This window comes from Hyperolius riggenbachi, chromosome 10, assembly GCF_040937935.1.
Source record: "Hyperolius riggenbachi isolate aHypRig1 chromosome 10, aHypRig1.pri, whole genome shotgun sequence".
In the NCBI taxonomy this organism is placed as follows: domain Eukaryota; kingdom Metazoa; phylum Chordata; class Amphibia; order Anura; family Hyperoliidae; genus Hyperolius; species Hyperolius riggenbachi.
The window spans coordinates 202,715,052-202,737,365 of record NC_090655.1 but is presented as its reverse complement, the minus strand read 5'-3'; positions in this window follow the sequence as shown (position 1 = coordinate 202,737,365).

The following is a 22,314-nucleotide window of genomic DNA, read 5'->3' as shown; positions in this document are numbered from 1 at the left end:
CCTTCTGTGCTGCTGCTGCTGCTGCTGAACTGAACGCCCGCTTTGTCCTCCTCCTCCTCCTGACTCAGTCGCTACCACGGTACCACCAATGTACTCTGTCTGCGTTATCACTGCCCAGGTCACCGGGTGCATTTAATTTTTTGGCCAGCACTATGACGCTGTGCTGCTACTACTACCACCAGTATGTTGGCATGGTCCTTCTGTGCTGCTGCTGCTGAACTGACCGCCCGCATTGTCCTCCTCCTCCTGACTCAGTCGCTTCCCGCTGCTGCACTCTGCGTTCACACTGCCCGGGTCACCGGGTGCATTTAATTTTTTGGCCAGCACTATGACGCTGTGCTGCTACTACTACCACCAGTATGTTGCCATGGTCCTTCTGTGCTGCTGCTGCTGCTGAACTGAACGCCCGCTTTGTCCTCCTCCTCCTCCTGACTCAGTCGCTACCACGGTACCACCAATGCACTCTGTCTGCGATATCACGGCCCGGGTCACCGGGTGCATTTAATTTTCTGGCCAGCACTATGACGCTGTGCTGCTACTACTACAAACCAGTATGTTGCCATGGTCCTTCTGTGCTGCTGCTGCTGCTGAACTGAACGCCCGCTTTGTCCTCCTCCTCCTGACTCAGTCGCTTCCCGCTGCTGCACTCTGCGTTCACACTGCCCGGGTCACCGGGTGCATTTAATTTTTTGGCCAGCACTATGACGCTGTGCTGCTACTACTAGCACCAGTATGTTGCCATGGTCCTTCTGTGCTGCTGCTGCTGCTGAACTGAACGCCCGCTTTGTCCTCCTCCTCCTCCTGACTCAGTCGCTACCACGGTACCACCAATGCACTCTGTCTGCGTTATCACGGCCCGGGTCACCGGGTGCATTTAATTTTTTGGCCAGCACTATGACGCTGTGCTGCTACTACTACCACCAGTATGTTGCCATGGTCCTTCTGTGCTGCTGAATTGACCGCCGGCATTGTCCTCCTCCTCCTGACTCACTTGCTTCCACCAATGTATTCTGTCTGCGTTCACACTGCCCAGGTCACCGGGTGCATTTAATTTTTTGGCCAGCACTATGACGCTGTGCTGCTACTACTACTACCAGTATGTTGCCGTGGTCCTTCTGTGCTGCTGAACTGACCGCCCGTATAGTCCTTCTCCTGACTCAGTCGCTACCACCACTGCACTCTGCGTTCACACTGCCCGTGTCCACTGACAACTCTGTCATTGCTAATTGCTGCAAAAAAAAAACAAAAAAAAAATTACAAAACCTCTCTGGGGCCTTTTTGGCGTCAGCCACTCATCCTCCTCCAGCGGTACCTTCGCCGCCAAATGCCATTGGAACTCGCCTTCACCTCTTTGACTGCTTAACGCGTATATCCCTTTTTAAAACCACTTATTACCAATTAATAGCCCCATTTAAAGTGTTGATTTCACTTTAAAATCCATTTTCTCTAGAAAAAAAAAATTTTTTGGAATTTTTTATGTTGAAGTTATGTTGCCCCTTATCACCTCGATAATCCATGCAATTTGGGGGATTGTAGCATGTATGGGGGCTTTGTTATTAACGTTAAAAGAAAATCCGCCTCCGGGCGGGAATCCACACGTGATTACGCCATTCACGGCAGAAAATCCGCGTGGTTGCGTGGACGCGGACGAAAATCCGCATGCGGCGGGGCCGAATGCGGATTTTTTTTTGTAACCACGCGGATTGCCGAATTCGTGGATGAGGCACATCCGAGCATCCCTGCTCTCCACGTAACTGCCCATCCCCACACCACAACACCATGTCTGCACTGAGGCACTCTGCATGTGGATAGACGGCGCCCTAGCCCAAGCTGAATTTTTGTGTTTTTTGTGTTGTAACTTTTTGTGTTTTGTGTTTTTGTAACTATGTTCTGACTGCTTGACTTGTCCTGTATCTGTATCTATATCCTGTATCAGTACCCTGTACGTGCCAAGACCAATTCCAGGCACGATCCAGTTGTGCTTGGCGATTAATAAAGATTCTGATTCTGATTCTGATTCTAAAATAATCATAAAGAGATCAGCATTTCACCAGAAATCGTAATGTGGGCAGCATTCACCAGAAAATAATCGGAAAAGAGAGCAGCATTTCACCAGAAATCATAAAGTTGTCTGCATTTCACCAGAAATTAATCGTAAAGTGGGCAGAATTTCACCATACAATAATCATAAAGAGAGCAGCATTTAAACATAAAATAATCATAAAGAGTGCAGAAATCGTAATGTGGGCAGCATTCACCAGAAAATAATCGTTATGTGCGCAGCATTCACCAGAAAATAATCGCTATGTGCGCAGCGTTCATCAGAAAATAATTGCTATGTGCGCAGCATTCACTAGAAAATAATCGCTATGTGCGCAGCATTCACCAGAAAATAATTGCTATGTGCGCAGCAGCATTCACCAGAAAATAATCGTTATGTGCGCAGCATTCACCAGAAAAGAATCGCTATGTGCGCAGCATTCACCAGAAAATAATCATTATGTGCGCAGCATTCACCAGAAAATAATCGCTTTGTGCGCAGCATTCACCAGAAAATGATCGCTATGTGCGCAGCATTCACAAGAAAATAATCGCTATGTGCGCAGCATTCACCAGAAAATAATCGTTATGTGCGCAACATTCACCAGAAAATATTCGTTATGTGCGCAGCATTCACCAGAAAAGAATCGCTATGTGCGCAGCATTCACCAGAAAATAATCGCTATGTGCGCAGCATTCACCAGAAAATAATCGCTATGTCTGCAGCATTCACCAGAAAATAATCGCTATGTCCGCAGCATTCACCAGAAAATAAACCTGTAAAAAAAAAAATTCACTCACCTGGCCGGCTGACGTGCAGCTTCCCGACGATCCTCCAGCGATTATCCTCCTGCATCACATCTCCCGCACTGACAGGCAGAGCAGGGCTGCGGGAATATGGCTCCCGAAGCCCTGTACTGGAGACACAAATAGTCTCCAGTGCAGGGCTTCGGCAGCCATCTTCCCGTAGCGCTGCTCTGCCTCCGCAGTTCCGCAGTGGGCTGCGGAGAGTTCGATGTTGGGGGGTCCCGGGCGGTCATGTCGACACCCCTCTGGCTGTCAGTCACCCAGGGCGCCATGCCCCCCTACACCCAGTGGTAGGGATGCCTCTGTGCAATGGTAATACAGAGTGTGAACCTGACACAGTACAGCAACTAGGCCCAGCTGTGACAGGGTTGTATGGATGCTGTCTGTGGTCACACAAAAAAACAAAAAAACACAAAAAAAAAGATCAGAAGAATATTAGCGCTCAAAAGAGCTTTTTTTTGGGGTGCTTTCAGCAACAAAATTGAGCAAGGAGCAAGCTAACAACAGCCTAACGCTTTCCCTAGCTCCAAATGTTTCTCCCTTCCTCTCACTATATATTGACGCCTATTCTGCGAGATGCATACGAAGCGAATGTTTGATTTCGAAGCCGTAGTTCGGCATAGCATAATTGCGTAAAACTGCGCGTGGTTCCAGCGTGGCGAACTTGACTGACTACGACCATCCCTGACGTGAACGCGACGCATGCGGACTATAAAGACGCATGTGAAGCGGACGTACACATACCTCCTTGTAATCTTCCTCCTTCTTAACTTTGTTTACATTATAAATTTAAAATGGCCACTGTTGCCATAGTGACAACATGCACACATAACGTGCGGTTGTCATGACTACGGAACACTGTAATGTTCAGAGCGGAAGTTTCCGTGCACGCACGACCTGCGGTCAGGCGTATGGTACGCCGCATGAAAATATATGTACGCCAGTGATGCGTACACGGTGTCGCATACTAATTTGATCTCCTATAGTACGCATGACAGGAGGTGATGCGTACTTTGTGTTGCATGCAAATTTGGGTTATCTACAGTACGCATGACAGGATGTGATGCGTGCTTTACGTTGCAGGCAAGTTTTAGGCCAACACATGCAAATAGGCTCACCTCTGACATACACAGAGAGGAGGGTAGGTCCCTCCCCTCCTTGATAAGATGCATGATCTGTATCTACCCTGAAACGAGCATGAATGTAATGCGTGCACACACCCAGTCTGGGCGTTTCCCCCACAAGTCTTCAGTATAAAAACCTGTGCCTCACAAGGCAATTCAGCTCTGACTTGGGCAGTTGCTGAGGGAATTGCTACTGGTGGGGGGCTTGCACTTTGTAAATAACTACTGTATATATGTATAGCACTCTTTGAAAAAGCCGTGGGGTGAAACATGTTAGGCCCGGTTCACACTTGCGGTGGCCCTCCGGAATCGCCGTGCCGGAGCCGCACCGCCTGCAGAACGGACGGAACGGACGCACGGCATAGCAATTAAAGCCTATGCGTCCGTTCACATGGGTCCGTTCTGCAGAACCGGAGCCAGACCGGATCCGGGCCGGATCCGGACTCCGGCCTCCGTTCCAACATGCGCTATTTTTTCATCCGGCCCCTCCGGCAGCCGTATCCGGGGCGGAGCCGGACTGCACCATCCGGCCAATACAAACAAATGGGAACCGGAGGCCGCACAACACACTGGCTGAGAAATCCGGATCTTCTACCCCACTTCCTATGCGGATTTTTGCGGCGATATTGGCTGGGGACACATGGGCAAGCATTTTGGAGTGGAGCAGCACGAGCTGGAGGTGTTGGCAGGATGTTGGCAGCATGTCGGAGGTGGAGGTGAGTGCTAAACAGCAGAGGGCCTGATTCCACAGGTCCCCCTTCTGCTGACCTCCCAGACCCCAACATTTTTTTTTTTTTTTACGTATATTTTGCCAAACGGATCCGGATCGCATCCTGATTGCCACCTGATGCAACCTGACCGGATCCGGATCGGATCCGGATCAGAACCGTACGGTTCCGATCCGGATCCGGTCAGGTCATCCGGTCCGTTTGGCAAACAACCGCTAATGTGAACCGGGCCTTAGAGTTCCATATTGCAGCACTTTTGTAAATAGCACCTCATATCCACTCTGCAATCTCTCCAGTGTTTTCACTTTGCAGCATATACCATACTACTAAGGGGCTCCCTATGCAGGTTATCAAGCCTGCATCTGAGCTTACCTTTTGTATATTCTGTATAGTGTAGTAGGTTTACATGCGACCTCTATGTGGAATAGCTACACCACAATCATTTTTGTGGGGGATTAGCAAAGACCTCCACATTATATATTGGTCTCTGCACTTATGAGAAGTGTTCTAACCTACTGAGGAGTAACCTGATACGTTTGTTCCCTCCTCTTGAGCAAATAGCTCTTTTAGATATTAAGCGACTTATCTGTGCTTTCTAGTACCTATAGGGCCTGTCCCTCTTGGACTTAGTGTTTGTTCCTCTCACTATAGCAAGATCAGAAGAGTGAGAACATGGCTGACGCTGCTGCGTTTTTATAAGGGGGGCGGGGGTCCAGGAGGGAGTGCAGCCTGATTGGCTGCCATGTGTCTGCTGACTGTGATGTAGAGGATCAAAGTTTAGTCCGGATTGAACGTGCCATGTGTCCGCTACCTGCCAAGGACACGGTTAGCTGATATCAGCGCGAACTACCCGCCGGGCAAACCGTTCGGCCATCTCTAACAATGTTTAACGGTGTTTCCAGGGAGGTTTAAGGATTCACTGGGGAATGTAAAGAAGCACAGGGGCTGTATGAAATTCACTTTTTCACCTTAGTTTTCTCCTAGGTGATATTTTCATAACTTGTAAATAAAGTACAATTTACACCACCAGCAAGCAAACAAATGCTCAAAATAATTTTGATAGTACTCTCTCACCTACTTTTCGGTACTTTTTCATTTGCAAAGTGCTAAACAAATTATTTAAATTGAAGATGAAAAAATATTTCCTAGGAGAAAACTCAGGAGAAAGTGAACTGCATATGGCCGAGGAGTCAATGGTACAGTAAGTCTGATTTTTGGGACTCACAACACTGAGATGAATTATATACTCACAAGGTTGTGTTGCAAGCATGCAACTATCATCTGAGCCTGTGGGGAGATTCCTGCCCCCACTGAGGTTTTCCAGGTACTGTGGATCAGGAACTTTATGGTCACTCTCCTAAAGGATTTTCTAGGGTAGGCTAAAAAAAAGCACCTTCCAATTAAGGTGTAACAGTTTACAAACAAACTAGTTTGTAGGTGCCCGATTCGATAAAAAACTTTAACCACTTAAGCCCTCAGTTGTTTTCACTTTATGCATCCGAGCAATGTTCACCTCCTATTCATTAGCCTATAACTTTATCACTACTTATCACAATGATCTGATCTATATCTTGTTTTTTTCCGCCACCAATTAGGTTTTCTTTGGGTGGTACATTTTGCTAAGAGCCACTTTACCGTAAATGCATTTTAACAGGAAGAATAAGAAAAAAACGGAAACAATTCTTTATTTTATATATTTAAAATAATACATGCCTCCATAATTAAAACCCACGTATTGTATTTGCCTAGTAGTCCCGGGTATTACACCATTTAAATTATGTCCCTATCACAATGTATGGCTACAATATTTTATTTGGAAATAAAAGTGCATTTTTTTTCGTTTTGCATCCATCACTATTTACAAGCTTATAATAAAAAAAATAGAAATATTTAATCTTTACATTGATATTTAAAAAAGTTTAGACCCTTAGGTAAATATTTACGTGTTGTTTTTTTTTATTGAAATGGTTTTTTTTTTGTTTTTTTATTAAACATTTTATTTGGGTATTTTTTTTTACATTTAGATATAGTTTTACTTTTTGGCCACAAGATGGCAGCCATGAGTTTGTTTACATGACATCACTCTAAGTATAACATGTACGCTTAGAGGGACGTAGGGGGACGCAAGAGGCAGAAAAAGCTAAGCTTCCGAGAGAAGCGGTCGCTTTTTCTGCGGGGGAGAGGAATCAATCATCGGGTACCATGTCCCAGTTGATTGATTCCTGGGCTAACGATTTGCGGCAGGGAGCGCGCATGCACGCGCGCGATCGGCCACAAGAGAGCGCGGGAGCGCACATGGCCTCCTGGATGTAGCTTCTACGTCCAGGAGGCTTAAATGGTAAAAACAGTTTCAAATGAAGAGATAGTGTTGTCTTACTTCACTTGAAGAAAAAGGCCAGTATGAATGGATGAAATAAGTTTATTAAAGAACTAAAATTGGACAATGAATTTCTCAGGACTTCGTCTGTTTCATCAGGTCTGCAAAAAAAAAAAAAAAAAAAAGTCTTATGGTCTGGGCCAAACATGAGCGCCTCACTTCATTTTATCAGTCATTCTGGAGGCTTGTGGAGAGATACACTCCAGCAGCTGCTGGAGAGATACGCAAAGAGTGCTCTTCTCTTACGTCAGACTGACAGAAGTGACACGACCTGGTATCAGAGCTGCTCGCAGTGTGGGAGTGATCCATACGTATGGGGCTGGAGGAAGCCCCAGGTACAGCGGGATATGAACGTTTGGGCAACCTTGTTAACTGTCATGATTTTCCTGTATAAATCGTTGGTTGTTACGATAAAAAAATGGCAGTTAAATATATCATATAGGAGACACACATTTGAGAAATGAAATAAAGTTTATTGGACTTACAGAAAGTGCACAATAATTGTTTAAATAAAATTAGGCAGGTGCATAAATGTGGGCACTTTATTGATTCCAAATTATGGAACTCAAATTGGTTTGGTAAGCTCAGTGACCCCTGACCTACATACACAGGTGAATCCAATTATGAGAAAGAGTATTTAAGGTGTATTTAAGGTGGTCAATTGTAAGTTTCCCTCCTCTTTTAATTTTCTCTGACGAGTAGGAAGATGGGGGTCTCAAAACAACTCTCAACTTACCATCATGGTTTAGGGGAATGATACGGAAAGCTGTCTCAGAGATTTCAGCTGTCTGTTTCCACAGTTAGGAACATATTGAGGAAATGGAAGACCACAGACTCAGTTCAAGTTAAGGCTCGAAAGTGGCAGACCAAGAAAAATCTCAGATAAACAGAAGCGACGAATGGTGAGAACAGTCAGAGTCAACCCACAAACCAGCACCAAAGACCTACATCATTCTCTAATTGAAAATCTGGGGTGTGAGTTAAAGAGAGCTGTCCATGCTCGGAAGCCATCAAACCCGAATGAACTACAGATGTTTTGTAAAGAGGAATGGTCCAAAATATCTTCAAGCAGCATCCAGACTTTCATTGGAACCTACAGGTAGCGTTTAGAGGCTGTAATTTCTGCAAAAGGAGAATCTACTAAATATTGATTTCATTTATTTTTTGTGGTGCCCAAATTTATGCACCTGCCTAATTTTGTTTAAACAATTATTGCACACTTTCTGTAAATCCAATACATTTCATTTCACCAAAGACCTACATCATTCTCTTGCTGCAGATGATGTCACTGTGCATCGTTCAAACATTCGGTGCACTTTAAACAAGTAGAAGCTGTATTCGAGAGTGATGCAGAGGAAGCCTTTTCTCCATCCACAGCACAAACAGAGCACATTTGGACAAGCCAGCTTCATTTTGGAATAAGGTGCTGTGGACTGCTGAAACTAAAATTTAGTTATTTGGTCATAACAAGGGCCGTTATGCATGGAGGAAAAACAACACAGCATTCCAAGAAAAACACCTGTTACCTACAGTCAAATATGGTGGTGGTTCCATCATGCTGTGGGGCTGTGTGGCCAGTGTAGGGACTGGGAATCTTGTTAAAGTTGAGGGACGCATGGCTTCCACTCAGTATCAGCAGATTCTGGAGACCAATGTAAAGGAATCAGTGACAAAGCTGAAGCTGCGCCAGGGCTGGATCTTTCAACAAGACAATGACCCTAAACGGTGCTCAAAATCCACTAGGGCATTCATGCAGAGGAACATGTAAACGTTCCGGGAATGACCATCTCAGTCCCCAGACCTGAATATAATTGAAAATCTGAGGTGTGAGTTAAAGAGAGCTGTCCATGCTTGGAAGCCATCAAACCCGAATGAACTAGAGATGTTTTGTAAAGAGGAATGGCCCAAAATACCTTCAAGCAGGATCCAGACTTTCATTGGAACCTACAGGTAGCATTTAGAGGCTGTAATTTCTGCAAAAGGAGGATCTACTAAATATTGATTTCATTCCTTTTTTTGTGGTGCCCAAATTTATGCAGCTGCCTAATTTTGTTTAAACATTTATTGCACACTTTCTGTAAATCCAATACACTTCATTTCACTTCTCAAATATCACTGTGTGTGTTTCCTACATGATATATTTAACTGACAATTTTTATCATAACAACCAACGATTTATATAGGAAAAATATGATGATTAACAAGGTTGCCCAAACTTTCGCATCCCACTATATGTATAAAACATTTTCTTTATACCAGCTCTGGTAGACTTTAAACTTGGGAACAGATCTGGAAAACTACAAGAGGCTAATAAAAAATAAAGAAAATAAAGAAGCAGTGTATTGTTTTCCTTATTTTACCCTTCAACCACTTGAGGACCACAGTCTTTCTACCCCTTAGCCCTCCTGGCGGTTTGCTAAAAAATCGCCAGGGGGCAGCAAATCTTTTTTTTTAAATTTTTTTTTTTGTTTTTTCATGTAGCGAGACAAAGTCTCAGCGGCATCCCCCCAGCCCCTCCGATCGCCTCCGGCGATCAGGAGATCCCGTTCAAGGAACGGGATCTCCTGGAGGGCTTCCCCCGTCGCCATGGCGACGGGGCGGGATGACGTCACCGACGTCATCGACGTCGTGACGTCAAAGGGGATTCCGATCCACCCCATAGAGCTGCCTGGCACTGATTGGCCAGGCAGCGCACGGGGTCTGGGGGGGGGGCGGCTGCGGCGCGACGGATAGCGGCGGATCAGCGGGTAGCGGCGGAGATCGGGCACTGCACGCAGCTAGCAAAGTGCTAGCTGCGTGCAGCAAAAAAAAATTTATGCAAATCGGCCCAGCGGGGCCTGAGCGGTGCCTTCCGGCGGCATAGCCCGAGCTCAGCTCGGGCTTACCGCCAGGAAGGTTAAGGATTAGAGCCTTTTTCTCCATTCAGACCACTGCAGCTTTCACGGTTTATTGCTCGGTAATACAACCTACCACCTAAATGAATTTTACCTCCTCTTTTTGTCACTAATACAGCTTTCTTTTGGTGCTATTTGATTGCTGCTGCGAGTTTTAGTTTTTATTATATTCATCAAAAAAGACATGAATTTTGTCAAAAAAAATGACTTTTTTAACTTTCTGTGCTGACATTTTTCAAATAAAGTAAAATTTCCTATACATTTGAGCGCGAAAGTTATTCTGCTACATGTCTTTGATAAAAAAAACATTCAGTGTATATTTATTGGATTGGGTAAAAGTTATAGCGTTTACAAACTATGGTGCCAAAAGTGAATTTTCCCATTTTGTAGCATCACTGACTTTTCTGAGCACCTGTCAAGTTTCATGAGGTGCTAGAATTCCAGGATAGTATAAATACCCCCCAAATGACCCCATTTTTGAAAGAAGACATCCCAAAGTATTCACTGAGAGGCATGGTGAGTTCATAGAAGATTTTATTTTTTGTCACAAGTTAGAGGAAAATGACACTTTGTGACCCCTCAAAAAAAAAGTTTCCATTTCTTCTAACTTGCGACCAAAAAAAAATGAAATCTGCCACGGACTCACTATGCTCCTCTCTGAATACCTTGAAGGGTCTACTTTCCAAAATGGGGTCATTTGTGGGGTGTGTTTACTGTCCTGGCATTTTGGGGGGTGCTAAATTGTAAGCACCCCTGTAAAGCCTAAAGGTGCTCATTGGACTTTGGGCCCCTTAGAGCAGTTAGGCTGCAAAAAAGTGCCACACATGTGGTGTTGCCGTACTCAGGAGAAGTAGTATAATGTGTTTTGGGGTGTATTTTTACACATACCCATGCTGGGTGGGAGAAATATCTCTGTAAATGACAATTTTTTGATTTTTTTTTACACACAATTGTCCATTTACAGAAATATTTCTCCCACTCAGCATGGGTATGTGTAAAAATACACTCCAAAACACATTATACTACTTCTCCTGAGTACGGCGATATGACATGTGTGACACTTTTTTGCAGCCTAGGTGCGCTAAGGGGCCCAACGTCCTATTCACAGGTCATTTTGAGGCATTTGTTTTCTAGACTACTCCTCACGGTTTAGGGCCCCTAAAATGCCAGGGCAGTATAGGAACCCCACAAGTGACCCCATTTAAGAAAGAAGACACCCCAAGGTATTCCGTTAGGAGTATGGTGAGTTCATAGAAGATTTTATTTTTTGTCACAAGTTAGTGAAAAATGACACTTTGTGAAAAAACTATAAAAATCAATTTCCGCTAACTTTTGACAAAAAATTAAATCTTCTATGAACTCGTCATACACCTAACAGAATACCTTGGGGTGTCTTTTTTCTAAAAAGGGGTCACTTGTGGAGTTCCTATAGTGCCCTGGCATTTTACGGGCCCAAAACCATGAGTAGTCTGGAAACCAAATGTCTCAAAATGACTGTTCAGGGGTATAAGCATCTGCAAATTTTGATGACAGGTGGTCTATGAGGGGGGCGAATTTTGTGGAACCGGTCATAAGCAGGGTGGCCTTTTAGATGACAGGTTGTATTGGGCCTGATCTGATGGATAGGAGTGCTAGGGGGGTGACTGGAGGTGATTGATGGGTGTCTCAGGGGGTGGTTAGAGGGGAAAATAGATGCAATCAATGCACTGGGGAGGGGATCGGAAGGGGGTCTGAGGGGGATCTGAGGGTTTGGCCGAGTGATCAGGAGCCCACACGGGGCAAATTAGGGCCTGATCTGATGGGTAGGTGTGCTAGGGGGTGACAGGTGGTGACAGAAGGTGATTAATGGGTGTCTCAAGGTGTGATTAGTGGGGGTAATAGATGCAAGCAATGCACTGGTGAGGTGATCAGGGCTGGGGTCTGAGGGTGTGGGCGGGTGATTGGGTGCCCTAGGGGCACATAGGGGTCTAATCTGATGGGTAGCAGTGACAGGTGGTGACAGGGGGTGATTGATGGGTAATTAGTGGGTGTTTAGAGGAGAGAACAGATGCAATGCACTTGGGAGGTTATCTGACGGCGGGTCTGCAGGCGATCGGATGGTGTGGGTGGGTGATCAGATTGCCCGCAAGGGGCAGGTTAGGGGCTGATTGATGGGTGGCAGTGACAGGGGGTGATTGATGGGTGGCAGTGACAGGGGGTGATTGATAGGTGATTGACAGGTGATCAGTAGTGTTGGGCGAACACCTAGATGTTCGGGTTCGCGAACGTTCGCCGAACATCGCCGGGTATGAACTCCGAACATAATGGAAGTCAATGGGGACCCGAACTTTCAAATTAGCAGGGTATGTGCACCTTGGGACTGGGTACAAGAGGAAAAAAAAATATTTGAAAAAGAGCTTATAGTTTTTGAGAAAATTGATTGTAAAGTTTCAAAGGAAAAACTGTCTTTTAAATGTGGAAAATGTCATGTTTCTTTGCACAGGTAACATGCTTTTTTTCGCCATGCAGTCATAAATGTAATACAGAGAAGAGGTTCCACGAAAAGGGACCGGTAACGCTAACCCAGCACCAGCAGCAGCAGACGTGATGGAACAGGAGGAGGCGCAGGAGGAGAAGGCCACGCTTTGTGAGACACAACAACCCAGGCCTTGCATGAGGACAAGAAGCGTGCGGATAGCATGCTTTGTACCGCCATGCAGTCATAAATGTAATAAAGATAAGTGGTTCAATAAACAGGGACCACGCGGCAACGCTAACCCAGCAGCAGCAGACGTGATGGAACAGGAGGAGGCGCAGGAGGAGAAGGCCACGCTTTGTGAGACACAACAACCCAGGCCTTGCATGAGGACAAGAAGCGTGCGGATAGCATGCTTTGTACCGCCATGCAGTCATAAATGTAATAAAGATAAGTGGTTCAATAAACAGGGACCACGCGGCAACGCTAACCCAGCAGCAGCAGACGTGATGGAACAGGAGGAGGCGCAGGAGGAGAAGGCCACGCTTTGTGAGACACAACAACCCAGGCCTTGCATGAGGACAAGAAGCGTGCGGATAGCATGCTTTGTACCGCCATGCAGTCATAAATGTAATAAAGATAAGTGGTTCAATAAACAGGGACCACGCGGCAACGCTAACCCAGCAGCAGCAGACGTGATGGAACAGGAGGAGGCGCAGGAGGAGAAGGCCACGCTTTGTGAGACACAACAACCCAGGCCTTGCATGAGGACAAGAAGCGTGCGGATAGCATGCTTTGTACCGCCATGCAGTCATAAATGTAATAAAGATAAGTGGTTCAATAAACAGGGACCACGCGGCAACGCTAACCCAGCAGCAGCAGACGTGATGGAACAGGAGGAGGCGCAGGAGGAGAAGGCCACGCTTTGTGAGACACAACAACCCAGGCCTTGCATGAGGACAAGAAGCGTGCGGATAGCATGCTTTGTACCGCCATGCAGTCATAAATGTAATAAAGATAAGTGGTTCAATAAACAGGGACCACGCGGCAACGCTAACCCAGCAGCAGCAGACGTGATGGAACAGGAGGAGGTGCAGGAGGAGAAGGCCACGCTTTGTGAGACACAACAACCCAGGCCTTGCATGAGGAGAAGAAGCGTGCGGATAGCATGCTTTGTACCGCCATGCAGTCATAAATGTAATAAAGATAAGTGGTTCAATAAACAGGGACCACGCGGCAACGCTAACCCAGCAGCAGCAGACGTGATGGAACAGGAGGAGGCGCAGGAGGAGAAGGCCACGCTTTGTGAGACACAACAACCCAGGCCTTGCATGAGGACAAGAAGCGTGCGGATAGCATGCTTTGTACCGCCATGCAGTCATAAATGTAATAAAGATAAGTGGTTCAATAAACAGGGACCACGCGGCAACGCTAACCCAGCAGCAGCAGACGTGATGGAACAGGAGGAGGCGCAGGAGGAGAAGGCCACGCTTTGTGAGACACAACAACCCAGGCCTTGCATGAGGACAAAAAGCGTGCGGATATAGCAGCAATGCTTTTTGCCGCCATGTAGTCATAAATGTAATACAGATGAGAGGTTCAATAAACAGGGACCGGAAACGCTACACCATCCCAGATGTTCATTGGTCATGTTACTTGGTTGGGGTCCTGGAGTGTTGCGTAGTCATTTCCAATCCAGGATTGATTCATTTTAATTTGAGTCAGACGGTCTGCATTTTCTGTGGAGAGGCGGATACGCCGATCTGTGACGATGCCTCCGGCAGCACTGAAACAGTGTTCCGACATAACGCTGGCTGCCGGGCAAGCCAGCACCTCTATTGCGTACATTGCCAGTTCGTGCCAGGTGTCTAGCTTCGATACCCAATAGTTGAAGGGTGCAGATGGATTGTTCGACACAGCTACGTCATCTGACATGTAGTCCTTGACCATCTTCTCCAGGCGATCGGTGTTGGAGGTGGATCTGCACGCTTGCTGTTCAGTGGGCTGCTGCTGCATGGGTGTCAGAAAATTTTCCCACTCCAAGGACACTGCCGATACCATTCCCTTTTGGGCACTAGTTGCGGCTTGCGTTGTTTGCTGCCCTCCTGGTCGTCCTGGGTTTGCGGAAGTCAGTCTGTCGGCGTACAACTGGCTAGAGGAGGGGGAGGATGTCAATCTCCTCTCTAAAGTCTCCACAAGGGCCTGCTGGTATTCTTCTATTTTGACCTGTCTGACTCTGTCTTCAAGCAGTTTTGGAACATTGTGTTTGTACCGTGGATCCAGAAGGGTATAAACCCAGTAATTGGTGTTGTCCAAAATGCGCACAATGCGTGGGTCACGTTCAATGCAGTCTAGCATGAATTGAGCCATGTGTGCCAGAGTCCTACCAGAATCCTCATCATCCTCTTGTGAGCGTTGTGATAGTTGTTGTGATGCATCATAGTCGTCACCTTCCTCCTGGTCTGCTTCTGCTGACCATTCGCGCTGAATTGTGGAAGTCCAACGTGCACTGCTCTGGCCCTCGTCAGTGGTGGCATGAAATTCCTGCTCCAACTCCAGCTGTTCCTCCTCCTCTTCTTCGTCATAGCTGCTGGGGCCAGCGTTCCCTGAGGCGGATGGCCTGATGTTGGTACCATCACGCTGATCGTTTTCTCCTTCAGATTCCCCCAGTTGCATCATGACAGCTGTTTCCTTGATTTTCAACATTGACCTCTTCAGTAAACACAGCAGTGGTATGGTAATGCTGACTGAAGAGTTGTCACTGCTCACAAGCAACGTGGATTGCTCAAAATTTTGGAGGACTTGGCAGAGGTCCAACATGTTGGCCCAATCGGATCCACAGAAGCTTGGCAGCTGTCCGGATGCGCCTCGGTACTGCGCCGTCATGTACTGGACCACTGCACTCTTCTGCTCACAAAAGCGGGCTAGCATGTGCAGCGTAGAATTCCAGCGCGTAGGGACATCACACAGCAAGCGATGGTGGGGGAGATTGAAGCGCTCCTGCATCTTGGCGAGTGCCCCCGAAGCAGTACTGGAATTTCTACAATGTTTGGCCACTCGACGCACCTTCAACAGAAGATCGTCCACGCCTGGGTATGTCCTCAGGAACCGCTGAACTACTAGGTTCATCACGTGCGCCAGGCAAGGGATGTGTGTCAACTTAGCCAACCTTAAAGCGCAAATGAGATTACTCCCATTATCACACACAACCATGCCCGGTTTCAGGTCCAGCGGTGCCAGCCACAAATCCGTCTGTTCCTTTATTCCCTTCCAAATTTCCTCCCCTGTGTGCTGCTTATCCCCAAGGCAGATCAGCTTCAGCAACGCTTGCTGACGCATGCCAACAGCTGTGCTGCACTGCTTCCACGATCCTACTGCTGCTGGGTTAGCGTTTCCGGATGAGGTACAGCTTTGAGATGCGTTGGAGGAGAAGGAGTCAGAGAGGTAGGTGCTGCTGTTGTTATCCAGTGGGAGGGACGGCGGTGCAGCTGTTTGCGGCGTGGGCAACACCCGCGCTGTAGCAGGTGAGGAATCGCTGCCAGGCTCCACAAGGTTCACCCAGTGCGCGGTAAGGGAGATGTATCGACCCTGGCCGAACGCACTCGTCCAGGTGTCAGTGGTGAGGTGAACCTTGCAGGTGTTACCAGTGTTCAGTGGTGTAAGTGCAGACTAGTGCCACAATGCAGCCAGCAGCATCTGTTTTAAACAGAGGAGAGACACAGACATGTGGCTCAGTTGATGTCCAACTTTAATATCATATCACTATCAGCATAATGCAATGATATACAGACTAGAAAAACCAATAGGCTGTCACAGTAAAGAACAAGTATATTCTATCTAGACATACATATTCTGCCTATAGTTATAATAACTAGCATAAACAAACCATAGGCTAACATAGCAACAGGAACAAATATATCTTATCTAGACCTTAATATTCTCCCTATAGTTATCAACACTAACCTGTTTTAAACAGAGGAGAGACACAGACATGTGGCTCAGTTGATGTCCAACTTTAATATGAGCCTCAGGCCCTGGATCTCCTCAGAACATTGCAATCCTAGCAGAGCTCCATCTAGTGGCAGCCTTATTATTGTGCTGTTTGGAGGTCTGAGTTTAATCCTGTCACACACTCCCCCTCTTTAAATAAATGTCTCCTGACATTTCATGAATGAAATTTAATCATAGTTCAGATCATAGCAATCTGCATATGTTCCTGGCAAAAAGTATGAACATGAGGGCATTGTTAAAGGTATATCAATAGGCCTCTCTGTCTCTGGGGGATTACAGTGCTGTTCAATCACATTTGCATGAAAATTCCATTTTTGAAAAGAGGGTTTTCCAAGGGTCTCATATGTGAAAATCTCCTTTGGTTTCCTTGTTCTTTGGGGAGGACTGTCATTTCTCTGTTCTTCAGGGACATTTGGTGTAACTGTGTCCTCGTCACATTGTGAATCTGCTTTTTGTAAAGATGGTGCTCTAGTCCCTTCTGTTAATTCTACAGGCAAGTCTTGGATTTCCTTATCTGATAGGCAGTGGCTTTCCAGCTGTTCTTCTGTAAGTTCCACAGGCAGGTCTTGAACATTTTCCTCTGGCAATTAATGGTTTTCCAGTTGTTCTTGTGGGGTATTATGGTCCCTAGGATAAAATTCTTCAGCCTCAGCTCGTAACTGAGGAGTAACACATTGCTCACTGTATTGGAAAAGTTCAGGACAGTAGTAATACCCTTCATCTGAGGAATCTGACTCTGTGCTCTCTGAATTGTTGTTTACTTTAACTCTAGCTGCTGGTCTGGTGTGAGTTCTCTTCTGTGATTCCTTTGCTTTGTTTTCTAGGGGTAAATCTCTGACAGGAAGCAGCAAATTGCGATGAATCACCCTTGTTGGTTTATTACCTTTCTCTGATTCAACTTTATAAATATGTTCTGGGCCTATCTGTTCAATTACCCTGCATACTTCTTTTTCCCAGTAGGTGCGGAGTTTTCCTGGCCCTCCCCGCTCTGACAGATTTCTTACAAGAACACGGTCACCAGGCTGCAGAGCAATTCCTTTGACATGCCTGTCATAGTACCTTTTCCCCTTTTGAGATGACTTTTGGCTATTCTCAGAGGCAATTCTGTAAGCTTCCTTCATTTTTAACGCCCATTTCTCAGCATAGTGTTGAGGTGATGCCGCTCCATTCTCATCATCTAGGTCAAATATTAAATCTATTGGTAGACGAGGTGCCCTACCATATAGCAGGTAGTAAGGGGCGTAGCCAGTTGCATCATGCCTGGTACAGTTATATGCATGGACAATGTGTGGTAGATACTCTTTCCACTGAGCTTTCTTCTCTTCTTCTAAAGTCCGGAGCATTTGTAACAGTGTTCTGTTCAGTCTCTCAACTGGGTTGCCTTGTGGATGGTACGGTGTTGTCCTAGAATGGGCTATTCCAGACAACTGTCTCAACCTTCTAAAAAGGTGGTTCTCAAATTCTTTACCTTGATCATGATGTAATTTTTCAGGATATCCAAATATAGGGATGAAATTGTCGAAAATCTTCTCTGCAGCTGTTTTTCCTGCTTTGTTTCGAGTAGGATATGCCTGGGCAAAACGGGTGAAATGATCCATGACTACCAGTATGTATTCATAGCCACCTCTGCTCTTCTCTAGGTGAAGGAAATCCACAGAGACAAGTTCAAAAGGAGCACTTGTGTTGATAGAACCCATAGGTGCCCTGTCCGGTACTGTCGGGTGCTTCTGTTTGAGGCAGCTACATCTTTTAGTAACATAGTCTGTTATCTGTTTCTGCATGAAAGGCCAGTAGAATCTTTCTCTTGCCAGCTGCATCACTTTGTCTGCTCAACAGTGGCCCATGTCATTATGTAAGTGTTTCAACACTATCGGAGTTAATTTCTCTGGAACCACTATTTTCTTCTGTCGTAGTAAGATGTTATCTTTCACACTCAGTTTGCCCCAATCATGTATGAGTTGTTTTCCTCTCCTGTCCAGGCCCCTTTTGTCTTCCTTTGAGGGAACTTTCTTCTTCGTTTTTAGATCCATTACCACTTGGATAGCTTTGTCTTCTGACTGAGCACTTCTGAGCTTATCCTTTGTAATAATTTCCTGAGGGTCAATATCTTGAAATTTTTCTTCAACTTGTGGTTCTAGGGCTAGTGACATGGCCCAAAGATCTGCTTCATCAACCCCTGCCTTGCTTCCTTTCCATATAGCAGAGATAGTCTGTGGTGTGATCACATTTATGAATTCGTCTTCATCTTTAGCAGTGTTTAATGGCATTCTAGACAACGTATCAGCATCTGCATTTTTCTTACCTGGACGATATTTAATATCAAAACGAAAATCAGCTAACTCTCCTACCCATCGGTGTCCCACACTATTTAGTTTTGCTGAGCTGAGAACATAGGTCAGTGGGTTATTGTCTGTAAATACAGTGAAAGAGGGTGCATAGTACAGATAGTCCCGAAACTTATCACAAATGGCCCACTTCAAGGCTAAGAATTCCAGCTTCCCTGAGTGCAGGTGATAATTTTTTTCAGTGGGTGTCAGTGTCCGTGAACCAAATCCAATAATACGTAGTTTATTCTCCTGATGTTGGTAAAGCACTGCACCTAGCCCATCTTGTGATGCATCAGTATGCAAGATAAATGGCAGATTAAAGTCTGGATAAGCAAGAATTGGAGGTTTGGTTAATAACACTATTATCTTGTCAACAGTTTCCTGATGCTTTGCTGTCCACTGAACTGAAGTTCCTGAGGGTAACTGCTGTGTTCTTCCTGCCTTCACATGCTGTCTCTCATTTGCTAATTCATTTTTACTTATTTTCTTATATTCCTTCTTTGTTTGCAGCAGGCCATACAGAGGTTTAGCAATTCGGGAGAAGTTTTGTATAAAGCAGCGGTAATAACTCAGGAACCCTAGTAGTTTTCTCACATCTCCCACTGTCCTTGGTGTTTTCTCTCTGACTGCCTGAATTGCTTCTGTATCCTTTGGGTCCATTCGGATTCCATTGCCTGACACAAGTCTTCCTAGGAACCTCACTTCTCTTTTGAAAAGTTCACACTTATTTGGTCTCAACTTGATTCCATGTGCACGCATCTTCTGAAATATCTTTCTTAGAACTTCAATATGTTCTGAAAATGTCTTAGAATAACACAGAACATCATCTAGATAGGGGGAGCAACATTCATCTCTCAGACCTTCCAGAGTCTCTTCCATGCACCTTTGAAATGCTGCTGGGGCATTCATCAAGCCAAAAGGGATCCTCACCCATTCATGTAACCCCCATGGTGTACTAAATGCTGTCATGTGCCTTTATTCTTCAGAGATAAACCCTTGATGGTAAGCACTTCCCTGATCCAAGATTGAGTACCATGAGAATCCACTCAGATTATCTAGAAGATCTTGAACTCGTGGTAGGGGATGCCTATCTGGTACAGTCTTCTTATTTAACTCTCTGAAGTCGATGCACAGTCTCAAGCTGCCATCTTTTTTTTGGACACATACCACAGGTGAGGAGTAGAGTTGGGCCGAACCTCCGATTTTAGGTTCGCGAACCGGGTTCGCGAACTTTCGCGGAAGGTTCGGTTCGCGTTAAAGTTCGCGAACCGCAATAGACTTCAATGGGGATGCGAACTTTGAAAAAAAAAAAAAATTATGCTGGCCACAAAAGTGATGGAAAAGATGTTTCAAGGGGTCTAACACCTGGAGGGGGGCATAGCGGAGTGGGATAGATGCCAAAAGTCCCCGGGAAAAATCTGGATTTGATGCAAAGCAGCGTTTTAAGGGCAGAAATCACATTGAATGCTAAATGACAGGCCTAAAGTGCTTTAAAACATCTTGCATGTGTATACATCAATCAGGTAGTGTAATTAAGGTACTGCTTCACACTGACACACCAAACTGTTCACTGAACAGAACAGGTATGCAGTGGCGGGTTCACTGAACAGGTATGCAGTGGCAGGATCAATGAACAGGTATGCAGTGGCAGGATCACTGAACAGGTACGCAGTGGCAGGATCACTGAACAGGTACGCAGTGGCAGGATCACTGAACAGGTATGCAGTGGCAGGATCAATGAACAGGTATGCACTGGCAGGATCACTGAACAGGTATGCAGTGGCAGGATCAATGAACAGGTATGCACTGGCAGGATCACTGAACAGGTATGCAGTGGCAGGATCAATGAACAGGTATGCAGTGGCAGGATCAATGAACAGGTATGCACTGGCAGGATCACTGAACAGGTATGCAGTGGCAGGATCAATGAACAGGTATGCAGTGGCAGGATCAATGAACAGGTATGCACTGGCAGGATCACTGAACAGGTATGCAGTGGCAGGATCAATGAACAGGTATGCAGTGGCAGGATCAATGAACAGGTATGCACTGGCAGGATCACTGAACAGGTATGCAGTGGCATGATCAATGAACAGGTATGCACTGGCAGGATCACTGAACAGGTATGCAGTGGCAGGATCAATGAACAGGTATGCAGTGGCAGGATCACAGTACAGGTATGCAGTGGGCTGAGGGCTCACTGAACAGAACAGGTATGCAGCCAGGAAGAAGTTAAGCCTAACTAATCTTTCCCTATGAGAGACTGCAGCAGCTCGCCCTACTCTCACTAATGCAGGCACACGAGTGGCCATAACGGCCGCCGCTGCCTGCCTTATATAAGGGGGGGTGGGGCTCCAGGGGCTAGTGTAGCCTAATTGGCTACACTGGGCCTGCTGACTGTGATGTAGAGGGTCAAAGTTGACCCTCAGGTGCATTATGGGGCGAACCGATTTTTTGCGAACTTTTGCCGCAAAACGTTCGCGTGCGACACCCGCACGCGAACCACCTAAGTTCGCGCGAACCACGTTCGCCGGCGAACCGTTCGGCCCAACTCTAGTGAGGAGTAAGGTGATTTTGACTTGCGTATCCACCCCCTCTTCATTAGCTTCAGTATATAGTCTTTTACTTCCTGATATAAGGGTCTTGGTATGGAGTTGTAGGACTTCTGCACTGGGATCTTGTCTCTTAGATTAATCTGCAGATTCAGATTAGGAATACACCCAATCTCTCCCTCCTCTCTTGCAAAAATGTCAGATTCCTCGAACAACATCTGCTTAGCAAGTGTCTGCTCTTCTTCAGTGAGATGCTGTAAATCTACTGGAGGATTCCATTTCTTGCCCTGGGAGCTTTGGGCCTTTGCTTGCATCATGGATACTGCATTCTTACTTCTTTTCTGTACCGCTTGTTTTGCAGATTTAATATCATTCACAGAGATCTCTTCCATAATTGGGTAGATCGTGCCTAACACAGTCCTTGGTTGAATATATACAGTATGCTTAGTGGTGTTCTGAACAGGAATCTTTATCTGTTTTGTTCGCCCCCTGTGCATCTTCACAAGTATAGGGAACGCTTCCAGACCCTCAGGAAATTGACTGGGCAATAGTGGCTCAAACAGCACTGTATCCTCTCCAGGCCAGGAACGAATATTACACAGAATCTCACATGATTTTCCTTTCAGAACCCTAATGCTTTGGCTACCGGTATATATGCTACGTACCAACTCATTATCTTTACTAATGGATGACAATACAAGACCCACCAAAGCATTTGCTTTACATTTCCTTACATGCAATGCCTCACTTAATAGTATTGTGACGCTACTTTGATCAGAGTTACAACTGTCAGCATTTTCTTTAATAATTTCTTCAGTTGCATTAAACCCTATGATTGGGGTGAACGAGCAGTGTTGGCTAACTAGCATGGGTACAAACATAGTTACCTTTTTCCCATTATTCTCAATGTTCAGTTCAAGCTCAACCCACCCATCATAAGGAACAACAGAACCATTTGCCGCTTTAATTGTTAAGCATTCATTTTCTCCTAACAATTTT